Raw genomic sequence first — 18,347 nt, 5'->3', positions numbered from 1 at the left:
GTGATCTAAGAAACAGCTCTTAAAAGGCTCATGAACACAGATTCACCACCCCAGGGCCCAGCTCAGAGGAAGCTAGCTGATTGTGCCTAGACTTAAAGTGAAGGAGGCTCACCTGCTTATATTAAAACCTTGGCCTAAGGGGCAGGCATCTAATTTAACATACATTTCTATGAGGCTGCTGGAACACTCTTCCCAGGTGGAGACTTGCAGGCACCATCTTCATGTTCTCCCTTTGCCATGCTTCACAGAGCCAGTATCTCCCAGAAAAAGGCCTTTACGCATGTCTGGTGCCCTGATTTTTGCAGCTGCCATGCAGGGCATGCCTCCTGATCACCTGGCTCTGGAGGCCAGGGGAGCTTGCATTTCTCCACACATGGGACTGTAATTAATGGTGTCGCTCAAAAAGGAGCTCATACCCCTGTCTGGTGTCCTGATTTTTATGATTCCTACCAGGAGACACCTCTACATTGCCTGGCTCTGGTGGCCATTGGGGCTTATACTCACAGATCCCACAAGACTGTAACCAATGGAGGGAGAGTTCTTAAACAGCTACCATCTCAGGGCACTTCAAGAGGCAACAGACCCAGAGCTAGGTGTTTCTGTGAAGGAGATCTATTAGCTAATCATCATAACTATGGCTTGGTGGGGTAGGTGAGAGGGGAGCAGGGCAGGCTTCTATTTAAACACACATCTAGGGGCTGACTGTAATCCTTCTCAAAGACCTCAAAGGGTGGATGCTGTCTTCACACTCACCCTCTGCCAAGCTCCAGAGCACAGCGTTGCCTGGAGAGGAGCTTTGCAAATGTCTGGTGCCCAGTTTTTATGGCTGATGGCTTGGGAGACACCCCTTGATCACTGGCTCTGGTGGCCAGAAAGGCTGGCATTTTAGGGTCCCAGAAGACTGCGGCAATCAGAGGAATGGTTCTTGGCAGGCTACCACCACCAGGACACTGCACAGACAGCAGACTGAGGCATACACCCCCAGTCTTTCTGTAAAGGAAGGGCACTTTGCTTTTCCTGGAGCTTCATACTGAGGGGCAGACCTCAGGTTTGGCACACATTTATTGGCCTACAGAGCTGCTCTCAAGGAACATAGGCTGTGGACACTGTCTTGACACTCCCCTGCTGCCTTGTTCCCGCTCACCAGTGTCTCCCAGAAAGGAATTTATTCATTTGTCTGGAGTTTCAATTTTTGTGATTGCTGCCCAGGGGCCACCTCCAGATCATCTGGCTCTGGTGGCTGGTAGGGCTTACACTTGTGGCCCCTCAAGACAATATATATTTGCATACTTTTAAAAGTTGCTGCCTGACTGTCTGGCTTCCAGTCAGCCTGAATCTAGGTGCTGAGATCCTCCCCTAGGGACACTGACAGGTCTTGGCATATCCTCAAAAACTAGGAGCTATTAAAAACATAATAGGCTGCTTGGACAAACACAAAGGTTTGAGAGTCAATCAAGAGTTGGGACAGGGCTGAACGAAAGTTTTCATTTACATGAGGCTACTCCTTCAAGACTGCGAGAGGTGGTTGTTTCATCTACTGTACAGAAACCAACACAGAGAGTCACGCAAAATGAAGAAGCAGAGGAATATGTTCCAAATGAAAGAACAAGGTGAACCTCAGAAAAAAACCTTAATGAAACAGAGATAAGTAATTTACCTGTTAAAGAATTCAAAGTAGTGATCATAAAGATGCTCACTGAACTGGGGAAAAGAAGGACAGAGTGGATGAACACAGTGAGAACCTCAACAAAGAGATGGAAAACATAAGAAAGTACCAAATAGAAGTCAAATAGCTGAAGAATACAATAACTGAGCTGAAAAATACATGATAGGGGTTCAACAGGAGACTAGATGAAGCAAAGAAAAGGATCAGTCAACTTGAAGACAAGACAGTGGAACTTACCTCATCACAGCAGTGAAAAGAATGAAAAAATATGAAGATAGTGTAAGGGACTTATGGGACAACATGAAATAGACTTATCATTCTCATAGAGCTCTCAGAAGAAGAGAGAGAGAAAGGGACAAAAATCTTATTTGAAGGAATAATGGCTGAAAACTTCCCTAACTTGGGGAAGAAATAGACATCCAGATCTAGGAAGCCCAGAGAGTTCCAAATAAAATGCATGTTTTTTAATTAGAAATCAAAGAAGATATTTTAGACATAGGGAAGAAAAGGGTAGAGATAGTAGAGATGAAACATGTTAGAATTATGACTTAGAAAGATTAACTGTGGCAGCCAGGTATGACATTCTTTGTATGAGAGAGAAAGTCAAGTTCAGTTAGAGGCCTGTTGCTGTAGGCAGAACACAAATAATGCATGAATTAAGGCAATGACCTTGGAAATTAAAAGGAGGAAAAAAGAAATGGAAATAGACTCAATTGAACTTAATGCCTAATTATGTATGTAGATAGGCAGACAGATAGATGATCAGTGCATCTTAGGCATTACAGCCGGCTCAATTTGAGTCTGTGCATAAATTATAGTACCACTAGGGAAGACTGCATTATGTAGAAGGAGCACTGGTGGAAGAGTGATGGTGCAATAAAAGTAGCTCTCTCAGAAAATGAACCTGTTTTCCATATAAATGTATCCTTTATACATTAGGAAATAGAGCAAAAATGACTTTAGATGCTTTTAAAAATAAAAATTAGTATGACCACTCATGTCTTATTAAAACAGAATAAACACTCCTAACATCGGATACTTATACTGAGAATCTTTGAAAGATGGATGAACTTTGCACCAGCTTAAGGGTAGATAAAAATAATTTTTTCCACATTGTAATACATTTATGAACAAACATTCAGTGTAATCTCTCTGAACATCATAGTGCCCCTTAGAATGAATATTCATAGCTTTTTTTTTTTACTATTTTGCTTATATCATCTACAGGTAGAATTGACATCCACATCTTTTGGGCATCCCCAAATAAAATCTTCTTTTTTGAATTAGAACCAAGAACCAAAGCTCAGTGTTTCAATGATACTTGAGGCTCCTGCATCAATTTTAGATCCATTTCTTTTCATATCACTTCATATGTTCTCCTTCTTCTACTAACCATACCAATTAAATTTTATTTGTATAATCCTTCTTCTACTGTTAGTTTTCCTCCTAAATTGTTTCTTATGCCTAAATTAGTCTCCTTTTCCTAATGTGAAAGGATTTTGGCATCTCTCCTTAAATTGCCTCTCTTTCATAATATTTTATTTCAAATGTCAGAAAGTTTTATGCTTTCCCTATAATGTGATTTATATTTTTTAAAATTTTAAACCCACATTTAAAAACTTTCTTAATCAAAAGAACCAATTGAAATTTAGAAAATTTAGACTCAAATGTAAAATACTGAATATTAAACATTAAAATTAATATTAAAAATCTCAGTACTAGGAATTCCCTAGTGGTCCAGTGGTTAGGACTCCACACTTTCACCAGTGAGGGCCCGGGTTCAATTCCTGGTCGGGAACTGAGATCCCACAAGCCATGCGGCACGGCCAAGGAATAAAAAAATAAAATAAATTTTTAAAAAATCTCAGTACTGAATTTCAGTCAACTAAGACAACAACACTTATGAGGAGAAAAATAAGTCTCTGCAAGAGGAAAGAAAAGGTGGACTTGAACACCATTTATTTCCAAAAAGGATTTTCAGTGGGTTACAGTTAAAGAACAAATAGAATGAGATCAAAACCATTAACGTAGAAAAAAATATTCAAATTAAATAGTAAAGGAAAGAGAATGTGGAAGAATACAGAAAAGACAAAATGAAACTAATCTGAATGGAGAGCTACGGCCAGAGTCAAAAGGAAGAAGCCCTAGAGTTGGGGGAAACTCTGTTGTTTGATCACCACAAAAGTTCTTCTCTCGTTTTCTCCTCATCACTCATACTTTATGGGACAATGCACTAATAATTATTCCCACTGTCTGGACATCCTTCAGCTGGCCAAAATCTCCTCTTTTTTTTCCCCCAGAGCAATGACATAACTCCTATACCCTACCACTTGTGTATATTCAATGCTTGGTATACTTAGCATTAAAGTCACTAAGTATCGTGACTTTCTTGGGTTTAGTTTTACCTGTTTATCTACATCACCTAAAGTTGTGCCTAACCTAGAAGGCAATCTACAGTCTTCTGTAAATTTGAATGATGGCATTTTATTTAGCGCTCTTTCCCTTCAATTTCAAATCTGCTGATATTGACAAAGCAATACTAGTCTTACTCCCCATCCAAAGGAGAGTCATGGGAAATAAAATTAAAAGTTCATTTGGAAACAGACTTTGAGGGGCCCTGAATATAAGGCTAAAGATTTTCAACTTTGGTAAGAGCAGCTAAAAGCTTTTGAGCAGGAAGATAAAATAATCAGAACTGTACTTTAGGAATATTAGTTTAAAATTGTGTTGAAAATGAATTGAAATGAGTAAGAATAGAGATGGGGAGGTCAGTTGAAAAAAAGTCAAATGTAAATTTCCATTTTTGTTATGGATAAATGTCTTAGTCATCTCGTGTTCATTATGTTCATTCAACATAGAAGAAGTTTCTTTAGAAGAACTTGAAGAAGAATTTGACATTCTTGAGGTGTAAAAATATATTATTTCTAAACTTAAACTCAATCAAAGTAAAATTTTAAAGCATATATTTTTATTTTCCATTTTCTAGTCCTAATATTTCCAGTAAAATATGTTAGTGACTTTGGAGGATGACAAAACCATACTTAACAAGAATGTTGAGTTTATGGTGCACATGGACAAAAAGATGCTTTAAATTTATTTAATTTTATCTTGATTTTCATAGCAGCAAATATTCTGATGTATAGCCTGGGGGAAAATGCATATTTTGTTATCCTTCTTTGTAGATCTTGTATGTTCATTATACTTACTGCTGTTCCTGTACTTTCTCCCACATTCCACACGGGCCTAAATATTTCCAGATAACCTCTTGTTTTTTCTCTCTTTCCCAACCACCAAATATACTTCCTTTTCCCTTAATTTGGTTGATCCTGGCTAAGTGTTAAAGGAAAAGGAATTAGACTGAAAAAGTATTTATATCAATGTGAATGATATAAAGATGCATGAAGGGGGAAAAACTATAATGTGAGTGACTTGGATATTTGGATTTTAAAAGGAATTAGTTTCCCCTAATTAATCTCTGATTGACTGAATTTCAGGCAGTTTAGGGATATACATTTTTTGGGGAAACTACCTACTCTTATATACATTTTAAGACTACCCCTAATACTACATTTTTCTTTTCCTTAAAGGAAGAAGAAACAGAAACTATAAGTGAAGATAGTAGTTCAAAAGAAGTACATGATATGTCAGTGAAATAAATATATAAATTGCTTTTAAATTTATAACTTTTATTCAAATATAAGGCACATATGTTCTGTATTTATGAATCAATAATACAGTATAATGTAAGGCTGTGGGCCTTGGAGTTGGACAGCTTCAGGATTGAATTTCAGCTCTGTTCATTACTAGCTATGCTACTATAGACTAACTTCTATGTGCTTCCTCTGTGTTGTATAGAGATAATATTTACTTTGCAGAGATTTGTAAAGATTGAGAGGAAATGTAAAGCATCTAGTACAATGCCTACCACATAGTAGATACTCAGCAATTATTAGTGCCCATCCCTTATGTTTTCATCTATTTTTGAAGGAAATTTTACAGTTTAAAAAAAATAAAGCATTTTAAAAATGCTCAGTCTGTGCACCTAAGTATAACAGATGTATATCATTTTTGGTAAGTTACTCATCATAACAGTATCTTATTCAGATGCCATCTTAATAATTAGATACTGACAACAATACTATGAATTTATAGTTAACTTTTTATTAAGCTAATGAAAGAGAGCCCCTGCATAGTTAAAAATAATTTATATTTTCTTTGAAGTTTGTTTTAGAATATGGATATTTTTGGTCTGATTATTTATAGTTCTTCAAAGAAAATACTGAGAACATTTTGAAGGTCCAACTCAAGCAACTCTGGAAATTTATTACATTTCTTTATCCTTTTCTTCTCAAATTCTTCTCTCACTCACAACTCCACTTTAGAAACAGATTACATCAACTCTCAATGACACAAAGTATCTTTTTAAGGTAGATCCGAAACTCTTGTTATTGTAATACCTACTTGGGGTGGGTAAATTTTATATATTTCCTGGGGCATATAAGTAATTAATGAAAGCTCCTATTCCAGCTTCTTGTTTTGAGTAAACAGATCATCTTTATTTCAACAAAAGCTTTAAGTGGCTGACAGTGTTGAAGAATTTGAAAGTTATATGTTTCCCAGAGATTTTACCATATCCTCTTTAGAACTCAGAATTGAATGAAATAGAAAAGTTAGAATAGGGACTAAAGCTCTTTGATGGTTCAGGGTAATAATAAAATAGCTAATATTCATTTAAAACTTACTATTTGCTAGATTCTATTCTAAACCATATATATATGTGTATCTATCTATCTATCTATCTATCTATATATAAATATACACACACACACACACACACACACACACATACATACATATAAATTAACTCAGAGAACTAGGTGTTGCCTGAATTGTAAGTACAGCTTGAAATTAAAATGAGGACTGCTTTAAAAAAGGCATCTCCACAAACACGTGCATGTGTGTACATGTAATCACTATTACACATTCCAGGCAATCTCCCATGTCAGGGATATGAGAACCATTTTAACACCTCCCTGATGATCTTGTCAGTTCTACTTCCTAAAATCTCCTGAGTCTCTTTTGTCTTCTCAGCCTCCAAGGCCACTGCCCTAGTTCAAGCTCTTACTTCTGGCCTCAACCATTTTTAAAAACTTCTAGTCTCTTTTCCTCTAGTCCTAGCCACTTTTTGTCCATATTTCATGTTGCTACCAAAGAATCTTTCTCAAACAGAAATCTAATCAAATCACTCTCTTGATTATAATCAGTTACAAGTCAAATTTCTTAGCATGATATATCAAATACTTCATAGTCTGGCCTCTGTATCTCTTTTCAGCCTCATTTCCAATCATTTTTTCTCTACCCTGAACTTTGAAGTGCTAAATTACTTGAAGCTTTCCAGAATAAACCTGTTTTTCCTGATTCTCTATATATTCCTCTCTTCAGAATATGTCTCCAATTTCCTGCTACCTAATTCCTGCTCTATCCCACGTCAATCCAAGGCCACCCATCAAACTTTTACTTATCCTTATCCTTCAAGACTCAGAATTGATGTTAATTCTTGAGAATTAATTTTTGATCTTCCTGAGCAAATTGAACACTCACTCCTTAATGTGTTTTCATAGCAGCTGTATATACTTTTACCATCCATGCTGTCTCATTTATTTTTCACATTATATACTTTTTTATATATAGATCCTCTCTCTGAATACTCTTTCCTTCATTTTCCCATGACCATACTTCTTTCTACTATATAAAACTATATAAATAGATTTCTAAATAGTATTATATATTACACATATAATATTGTAATGTATGATGTATTAAGTCTATGTGTCTATGTTCCTTGCTAGATTTTGACACCCTGAAGGGTAAGGCCATCTTTTGTTTTCATCTTTATATGTCTTATAACATCCTGGTATATTGAAGTCACTAAATGAAATTTTACTTATTCATTTGACAGGTATTTGTTGAGAGCTTTTATATACCAGGAGCATTCTAGATGCTGACACAATAGCAGAGAACAAATCACACCAAAGTCCTGGCCTTTATAGACCTTATTATATTCTATGCTTAACGATTGTATAATTAATGTAAACTTGCTAATAACCATTCATGAAGTAGAGTTTGCTCTTTTTGTGTATGGGGTCGTTTATTTATGTTCCTCTAAATATTAATCTGAATTATTATATTCTAAATGTTAATCTGAATTAATGCTATTATATTCTTTTTTTCTGTTTTTAATAGTTTAAGAACACCTCAAAAAGTCTCCTTCAGGAGTATCTCATCAATGACAGATGAAGAGGTTAGGATTAAATTAACTGAGAAATTTGTCAACTTTCAGGGACTAAATGACAAAAGAGTAAAATTTTTATTAATAATTCACTATAAACTAGTTTTATAAGAATTTAAGCTACAATTCTGACTTTTTTCTTAGAATCCCAAATGCTTTCCTTATTTTTATGTGTTTGTATATTTCTAAATATTATTTATGTTTCACAAAAGGAGAGCAGCCTTAAACTGTATGTACAGTTAAAAGAGGGATTATTTACTACTGTTTGGTGGCACCTTATGGAGGTTGCTGGAAATTCTCCTGAACTTTATATTTGTTAATGAATTATTTCTCACATGTAAAAAATAATAGATTCTTTTGTGCTCATCACGTAGGTTTAATAAAGTTAGCCATATTTTCTTTAGCATTACCTACCTGGTAGCTTATTAGAAATGCAGAATCTCAGTACCACCCCTACCCTCAATCCTATTGAATCAGAATCTGCATTTTAACAAAATTCCCAAGTTACTTGAAACTTTGCTGTAAATCTTTTTAAAAAGGAAGATATATTTCCGGCTAAACTCCTCCTCTCCCACCCTATTCCCCTCCCTCTCTCACAAAAGCTATCCTAAAGGTGATATGTATTCTTCCTGTCCATATTTTTATATTTTTGTCACATAGGTTTGTATCCCTAATTATATATAATACATGTGCACACATACTGTTTTTAAACTTTATGAAAATATATAAACATAGATTTTTTTCTGCAACTTTTTTCACTGAACAGTATTTTTTTTTAACATCTTTATTGGAGTATAATTGCTTTACAATGGTGTGTTAGTTTCTGCTTTATAACAAAGTGAATCAGTTATACATATACACATGTTCCCATATCTCTTCCATCCTGCGTCTCCCTCCCTCCCACCCTCCCTATTCCACCCCTCTAGGCTGTCACAAACCACCTAGCTGATCTCCCTTTGCTACGCGCTGCTTCCCACTAGCTATCCACTTTACACTTGGTAGTGTGTATATGTCCATGCCACTCTCTCACCTCGTCACAGCCTACCCCTCCCCCTCCCCATATCCTCAAGTCCATGCTCTAGTAAGCCTGTGTCTTTATTCCCGTCTTACCCCTATGTTCTTCATGACTTTTTTTTTTTTCTTAGATTCCATATATATGTGTTAGCATACGGTATTTGTTTTTCTCTTTCTGACTTACTTCGCTCTGTATGACAGACTCTAGGTCCATCCACCTCACTACAAATAACTCAGTTTCGTTTCTTTTTATGGCTAATATTCCATTGTATATATGTGCCACATCTTCTTTATCCATTCATCTGTTGATGGACACTTAGGTTGCTTCCATGTCCTGGCTATTGTAAATAGAGCTGCAATGAACATTTTGGTACATGACTCTTTTTGAATTATGGTTTTCTCAGGGTATATGCCCAGTAGTGGGATTGCTGGATCATATGGTAGTTCTATTTGTAGTTTTTTAAGGAACCTCCATACTGTTCTCCATAGTGGCTGTATCAATTTACATTCCCACCAACAATGCAGGAGTGTTCCCTTTTCTCCACACCCTCTCCAGTATTTATTGTTTCTACATTTTTTTGATGGTGGCCATTCTGACTGGTGTGAGATGATATCTCATTGTAGTTTTGATTTGTATTTCTCTAATGATTAATGATATTGAGCATGCTTTCATGTGTTTGTTGGCAATCTGTATATCTTCTTTGGGGAAATGTCTATTTAGGTCTTCGGCCCATTTTTGGATTGGGTTGTTTGTTTTCTTGTTATTGAGCTGTATGAGCTGCTTGTAAAGTTTGGAGATTAATCCTTTGTCAGTTGCCTCATTTGCAAATATTTTCTCCTATTCTGAGGGTTGTCTTTTGGCCTTGTGTATAGTTTCCGTCTCTGTGCAAAAGCTTTTAAGTTTCATTAGGTCCCATTAGTTTATTTTTGTTTTTATTTCCATTTCTCTAGGAGGTGGGTCAAAAAGGGTCTTGCTGTGATTTATGTCATAGAGTGTTCTACCTATGTTTTCCCCTAAGAGTTTAAGAGTCTGGCCTTACATTTAGGTCTTTAATCCATTTTGAGTTTATTTTTGTGTATGGTGTTAGGGAATGTTCTAGTTTCATCCTTTTACATGTAGCTGTCCAATTTTCCCAGCACCACTTATTGAAGAGACTGTCTTTTCTCCATTGTATATTCTTGCCTCCTTTATCATAGATTAGGTGGCCATGGGCCGTGGGTTTATCTCTGGACTTTCTATCCTGTTCCATGGATTCATATTTCTGTTTTTGTGCCAGTACCATATTGTCTTGATTACTGTAGCTTTGTAGTATAGTCTGAAGTCAGGGAGCCTGATTCCTCCAGCTCCGTTCTTCTTTCTCAAGATTGCTTTTGCTATTCAGGGTCTTTTGTGTTTCCATACAAAGAATAAAATTTTTTGTTCTAGTTCTGTGAAAAATGCCCTTGGTAATTTGATAGTGATTGCACTGAATCTGTAGATTGCTTTGGGTAGTATAGTCATTTTCACGATATTGATTCTTCCAGTCCAGGAACATGGTACATCTCTCCGTCTGTTTGTGTCATCTTTGATTTCTTTCATCAGTGTTTTATAGTTTTCTGAATACAGGTCTTTTGCCTCCTTAGGTAGGTTTATTCCTAGGTATTTTATTCTTTTTATTGCGATGGTAAATGGGATTTTTTTCTGTAATTTCTCTTTCTGATCTTTCATTGTTAGTGTATAGGAATGCAAGAGATTTCTGTGCATTAATTTTATATCCTGCAACTTTACCAAAATCATTGATTAGCTCTAGTAGTTTTCTGGTGGCATCTTTAGGATTCTCTATGTATAGTATCATGTCATGTGCAAACAATGACAGTTTTACTTCTTTTCCAGTTTGGATTCCTTTTATTTCTTTTTCTTCTCTGATAGTTGTGGCTAGGACTTCCAAAACTCTGTTGAATAAAAATGGCAAAAGTGGACGTCCTTGTCTTGTTCCTGATCTTAGAGGAAATGCTTTCAGCTTTTCGCCATTGAGTATGATGGTAGCTGTAGGCTTGTCATAAATGACCTTTAAAATGTTGAGGTAGGTTCCCTCTATGCCCACTTTCTGGAGAGTTTTTTTAATCGTAAATGGGTGTTGAACTTTGTCAAAAGTTTTTTCTGCATCTACTGAGATGATTATATGGTTTTTATTCTTCAGTCTGTTAATGTGGTATATCACATTGATTGATTTGTGTGTGTTGAAGAATATTTGCAACCCTGGGATAAATGCCACTTGATCAGGGCATGTGATCCTTTTAACGTGTTGCTGGATTCAGTTTGCTAGAATTTTGTTGAAGATTTTCGCATCTATGTTCATCAGTGCTATTGGCCTGTAATTTTCTTTTTCTGTGATTTCTTTTTCTGGTTTTGGTATCGGTGATAGAGGCCTTGTAGAATGAGCTTGGGAGTGTGCCTTCCTCTGCAGTTTTTTGGAAGAGTTTCAGAAGGGTAGGTGTTAACTCTTCTTTAAATGTTTTATAGAATTAGCCTGTGAAGCCATCTGTCCCTGGACTTTTGTTTGTTGGAAGACGTTTTTTTTCCAGCTTTAGCATGCTTTTATTTACTTGGTCCAGTTCGTTATTTTTAACAACAAAATAAGCGCCTGTCAATCACCACTCACAACACAGCTAAGTCCTTAACAATAATTACCATTTGTTATAATCCTTCCCACCATAGCATCTCCAAGCTTATACTCAATATTACCTTGCTTTCCATGTTATATAGTTTTATTGTATCTATTCAAATTCCCATAATGTATCTTTATTTTATTTGCATTTAACTGTATTCAAAGGGTATCATACTGTATACAGTGTTTGGGGACTTATTTTTTATTTTTTTACTTAATATTATTTCTGGTACATTTTTAAACTCCATATTCTACTGTGAAGACCCATCCATATTTTTCATTTGCTCATTCTCTTGGCTGCATCATCATATTCCATGGAGTATGATGGAACTGTAGAGTACATTCTACAGTTTATTCACCTGGGTTCCTATGCTTGGCATTGGGTTGCTGTCAGGGGTGTGCTCTGGTGAATGGCACTGGTTTTTTAGTCCACTCGGGCTGCCTATCACAGACTACCACAGACTGGGTGACATAGAGAAATTTATTGCTAATAGTTCTGGAAGCTGGAAGTCCATGAACACTAGGACTTAACACAAGGCACTAGCAGATTTGGTGTCTGGGTAGAGCCTGCTTCCTGGTTCATAGACGGCTGTCTTCTTGCTGTGTCCTCACATGGTGTGAGGTGAGGAAGCTCTTTGGGGTCCCTTTTATTAGGGCACTAATCCCATTCATGAGGGCTCCACCCTCATGACCTGATCACCTCCCAGAGGCCTCACTGCCTAACACCATAAGATTGGGGGTTAGGATTCAACCTAACCTAATTTAACCTAATTTAGGGGGACACAGACATTCAGTCCATGGCAGTGCTGCTCTGAACATGTGTCCTATTACCCAGGGGCGAGGACATCTCTTATGCACATTGTTGGAAGATTTTTAATCACAATTTCAATTTCCGTACTTGTGATTGGTCTGTTCATACTTTCTGTTTCTTCCTGGTTCAGTCTTGGAAGGCTGTATCTTTCCAAGAATTTGTCTATTTCTTCTAGGTTGTCCTTTTTTTTTTTTTTAATATTTTAAATTTTTGGCTGCGTTGGGTCTTCATTGCTGTATGCGGGCTTTCTCTAGTCGTGGTGAGTGGGGGCTGCTCTTCATTGCAATGTGTGGGCTTCTCATTGCAGTGGCTTCTCATGTTGCACAGCACAGGCTCTAGGCGCACAGACTTCAGTAGTTGTGGCACGTGGGCTCAGTAGTTGCAGCTCATGGGCTCTAGAGCGCAGGCTCAGTAGTTGTGGCACATGGGCTTTGTTGCTCCGCAGCATGTGGGATCTTCTTGGACCAGGGCTTGAACCGTGTCCCCTGCATTGGCAGGTGGATTGTTAACCACTGCACCACCAGGGAAGCCCATAGGTTGTCCATTTTATTGACGTATAGTTGCTTGATCTCTTATCATCCTTTGTATTTCTGTGGTGTCTGTTGTAACTTCTCCTTTTTCATTTCTGATTTTATTGATTTGAGTCCTCTCCCACTTTCTCTTGATGAGTCTAGTAAAGGTTTATCAATTTTGTTTATCTTCTCAAAGAAATAGCTTTCAGTTTCATTGATCTTTGCTATTGTTTTCTTCATTTCTATTTCATTTATTTCTGCTCTGATCTTTATTATTTCTTCCCTCCTACTAACTTTGGGTTTTGTTTGTGCTTCTTTCTCTAGTTGCTTTAGGTGTAAGGATAGGTTGTTTATTTGAGATTTTTCTTGTTTCTTGAGGTAGGATTGTATTGCTATAAACTTCCCTCTTAGAACTGCTTTTGCCGCATCCCATAGGTTTTTGGATTGTTGTGTTTTTGTTGTCATTTGTTTCTAGGTATTTTTTGATTTCCTCTTTGATTTCTTCAGTGATCCATTGATTGTTTAGTAACATATTGTTTAGCCTCCACGTGTTTGTTTTTTACTGCTTTTTCCTGTATAGTAAGTCCCCTTCGTACAAACCTTCAAGTTGCGAACTTTCAAAGATGCGGATGTGTGTTTCATCAGTGTCAGGCATGAGAGAAATTGCAGCTTGCCTTCCATCTCCTATTGCTGATGATCCTTCAACTCTATCATCTCCCACCTCCTCTCCCTCCTCCAGTCAGTAACTTCTTGCCTGTTCACTCAATAGCACCTCCTGTATGCCAGCAAGGGAAAAGCAACAAGTAACATACAAGAGGACACCCCTAAGGTTATCAGCTGATTTTTCAGCAGAAACTCTGCAGGCCAGAAGGGAGTGGCAGGGTATATTTAAAGTGATGAAAGGGAAAAACCTACAACCAAGATTATCCAGCAAGGATCTCATTCAGATTTGACAGAGAAGTCAAAAGTTTTACAGACAAACAAAAGCTAAGAGAATTCAGCACCATCAAACCAGCTTTACAACAAATGCTAAAGGGACTTCTCTAGGCGGGAAACACAAGAGGAGAAAAAGACCTACATAAACAAACCTAAAACAATTAAGAAAATGACAGTAGGGACATACATATCAATAATTAGCTTAGGGACTTCCCTGATGGCACAGCAGTTAAGACTCCATGCTCCCAACGCAGGGGGCCGGGTTCAATCCCTGGGCAAACTAGATCCTACATGCATGCCACAACTAAGAGTTTGCATGCCACACTAAGGAGCCCACCTGCTGCAACTAAGGAGCCAGCCTGCTGCAACTAAGACTGGTGCAACCAAATAAAATAAAATCTTAAAAAATAATAATTACCTTAAATGTAAATGGATTAAATGCTCCAACCAAGAGACATAGACGAGCTGAATGGATACAAAAATAAGACCTGTATATATACTGTCTACAAGAGAGAATCATTAATAGACTAAGATAGAGATGGGATTCAACAGAGTAGGAGGAGATAAAATAGGAAGTGATTACAGGAATGGAGTATTGAGGACGACTTTCTCTCCAAGGTCAGGTACATACCCTAGCTATGTTTAATTGTGGAGTGCTGTATGTCATATAGTGCCTTTACTTTGGGGAAACATTTTAACTACTAGCAGAGGAAGAACAGATTTTAGCTTTTTTTTTTTCTCATTTTTCTTCATGACTGTCCAGCTTCTTTACAGTACTTTTAACTAGCCCTAGCTGTGAGAAATGGAGATTTCTCTTTAGACCTCAGTCATGTAGGGTCCCAAGAGATTTAGTTATTCTTCTCAATTAGGCAATGCATTGTGCCCAAGTACCCATGAACATGAAACCTACAGTGGTTCTAGATGATACCATTTATTCATTTTTCTTTGTAGAGAACTGGGCTTATATATAAAACCCTGCTTCTGGAGGTGTAAGGATCAGGCTGAGCTGCCATTGTTTCAATACCACTTATATTTCATGTCAGGGTGATTGGGCTTTACTTGGCAACTGTTGATTCGAAGAATTTAAAGAATTCTGTAATGTATCTACATACTATCTGCAGTATCAGCTTTGCATATTTGTTCTACCTTTACCAATTTGAATTTTTTTATATAACAAGAAAAGAGAAGCAAAGCAGAAGCTGACCTGTGGCATTTTGTCTCTGTCAACTTCCTAAGAGTTATGTATCATTAGAAACAAATAGGCCTTTTTTGTTCACCTTCTTATTCTAAGCATATCTAAAAAGTTTCTTATATCGCCTCAAGTATTTTTCATAAGCAGTTCTCATTCTGGGCTGACTTCAAGGACTCAGTTTTTGTAGGTTAGTAATGTCATTGCTGTAAATATGAGCAGTTGTATACAAAGTACGTTCATGTATTGTCAGCTTAATCATTTTGTTTTCTGTTCTTTGTATAGACTCTCGGAAAAAATATTAACTCATGTTTCCTAAGTCACCACATTATTATTTTCATTGAGGTAATTGGTGACTGTATTAATCAGAAATGGGATAAAAATGTTTTTCAACCTCCACTCTTTTTTGATCCATAGTCAAGATCTTTGACCATAGATTCAAACCTGTTTCTATAATAATTTTGAAATCTTACTTCTACGACCCAAACTATGTGTCTTTTCCTTTGTTTGGCTGTTGCCCTTTCTCATCCCTGTTATCTATGAGTCTGCTGTCTCTCTGTTTTCTTTGTATATTACACCTTTAGTTATTACCTTCCTTCTCTCTTTATAACTTGCTATCCTAAAAAATTGTCTATATTCTTTCTCTTTTTACCTCCTGTTGACTTTTTTAGATTACTTTATGAATTGTGTCAGTGCTATCATTTATTTTAGAAAAGTTAGGAAATTTTGTTAAAAAAAGGAAAAAATTATCTATATTCCCACCCAGACTCAATTTCTGTCCTTTTAGATTTTTTTCTGTGAACATGTACAGTATTCATGAAATTAGGATAGTATTAAACACGTTGGTCTATATCTTGCTTTTCTTATCAATGATCTTGAACCCATTTTTATGTCAGTAAATAGAGATTTGAATCTATTTTATTCATAGCATAGTACATTCTTATACATACAGATTTGCTAGAACTTATTTAAACGGTATTGAATTGTTGCAGTTTAGTTTGCTTCCAAGTATTTCTCCCCATTTTAAATAATGCAGCCCACAGACATATTTTTACAAAAATGTATGCCTATTTGTTTATTTGCTTAGGCTAAATTCATAAGATATGAGATTTTGGATCTAAGAATATGACTTTAAAAAAGATATTTTATGCATCACACACTTATCCCCCTAAAAGATGGTATCAGTTAACTCCCACATCAGCAATAATTGTGAGTGGAGATTTTACCATACTGTTGCCAACACCAGCCATCTTTGCTCATCAGGCAAGTAAAATACCTCCCTATTATTTTAATGTGCATTTCATTGATTACTACTGAATATAAAAATATTTTCACACGTTAATTGGTCGTTCTTTTTCTTCTCTTGTAATGCCCTGTTCAGTTCTTTACCATTTTTTTTTCTATTGAGAGTGCCAGTAGTTTAATTATTTGTAAGAACACCTATATTGGAGAGAATAGACTTTGTTCTATATATTAGAAACAATATTGCTGGTTCATTATGTGTATTTAACTTGGTGATGGCATATTTTGCCACGTAGATGTTTTGGGGTTCTTTGTAACCAAATGTATTAGAAGTTTCTCTTAGGTTTTTATTCTCAGTATTCTCAGAGAAAATAATCACAGTTCAAAATTATATAAATTTATATTTTCTTCTAGTACTTTTTAATAAAAATCTTTAATTCATATGAAAATTAATTTGGTATAAGAAGTGACATGGGTATCTACCTTTTTTTTCTAAAATATTAGCCAGTTAACTTAATAAATAACTCAGGTAAATCATCATTTAACTGAAATGCTGCCTTTATCATATGCTAAATTATTATATACAATTATATATACTCAAGTATATTGGCTCTGTGTGCTTGACAGTTGCTTAACCTCTGCACTTTTCTCATCTGTAAAATGCAGATAATACTTATAAATTTATTGTAAGAACTAAATATAAATCCTAAAATAAAATGCAAATATGAATAAAACATGTATCATTTAACACAATGATTGACCCACAGTATATGCCCAATAAATGAGTTATTATTGTTATTTATTTTTGTTATTAATATTGATGAGTCTGTCTATTTTGTTATCAGAACCATACTTTTATAATTATTGCCATATAATAAATTTTAATATCTGGTAGGGCAAAATTTCCAACTTTATGATTCTTTGAAGCCTAGGAGATTGTATTCATCTTCATATGTTAAAATTTCATCTATCTTTATTAACTGCTTATTGTGTACAAGTTATATAGATACCAGATGCTCTAAATATTGTTCTTAATTATCTTATTTTTTGTTTTTTCCTGAGAAAAATTACTAGATATGTTATTTTTCGTAGAAAAATTACTAGATATGTTGTCTTCTTTAGTTATCTTTTATTACCAATGCTACAGTTTCTTAAATTTATAAAATATTTTATTCATACATTTTCAGAGGCTTAATATGAGAATTAAGAAATTTGGTACAGTTACAAATGAAGAATTCAGAAAATCACCAGGAAATTCTTGGTAATTTCTGCTTTTCTAATTTAAAGTCTTTTTTTTAAATTGAAAATGTAAAATATTTTCTACACTTATTGCATAATTAGAAATTTCTCATAAAGCATTTCTTTATTTTTTCTTTAAAGCTTTGGATTCAATATGTCAACTGGTATGTACTGTCACTATTAAAAGGATTGTATGAGTGCTTATAAATATGCTGTTAAAGTAAACTTGACATAAACACTATAAGTAAATAAGTCTCAGAATTATCCTTTTTTGGTCAGCCTTAAAAAATCCATACTTCAGTGTTCAACTTTTGCTTTCTTTTTATTTTTTTCATGAATCAAAAAATTTTGTTTGAGTTTAACCAATATAGATTAGTATTAGGAATGTTATCAATTTTTACTGCACAACTTGGCAGCATATATATTTTCCTTCCCTTTCATTGTTCAAATGCATCAAATAAAAATGATTATTAATGATCTCTTAAGGAGCTAATGAGGTAAACTAAAGAGATAGAAACCAACCATTGGGAGATGAGGAAGGAAGGAAATACTATGGATTTAACAGGATAGATAGTAGAAGATATTTTAAAATAGGTTTCTTGAGGATTTTAGTATAAGAAAAATTAGAAGCGTGAACTATAGAGGAAGCATTTATAAATGGAAGATCAAGGAGTAAAAATTGAGCAAGATAGCTAAAACTTAATATAACTATATATTTAACTAAATAGTTTTCCTTGAAAGATATAAAAACTTTAAATACTGAATATGTTATTAGGTTTAATTTTAATTATGGTAGTAGAT

This window comes from Delphinapterus leucas, chromosome 8 (genome assembly GCF_059928025.1).
Source record: "Delphinapterus leucas isolate spDelLeu-1000000601 "Yukka" chromosome 8, BTC_Dleu_Yukka2, whole genome shotgun sequence".
Taxonomy (NCBI): Eukaryota; Metazoa; Chordata; class Mammalia; order Artiodactyla; family Monodontidae; genus Delphinapterus; species Delphinapterus leucas.
This window is presented reverse-complemented; position numbering follows the sequence as displayed.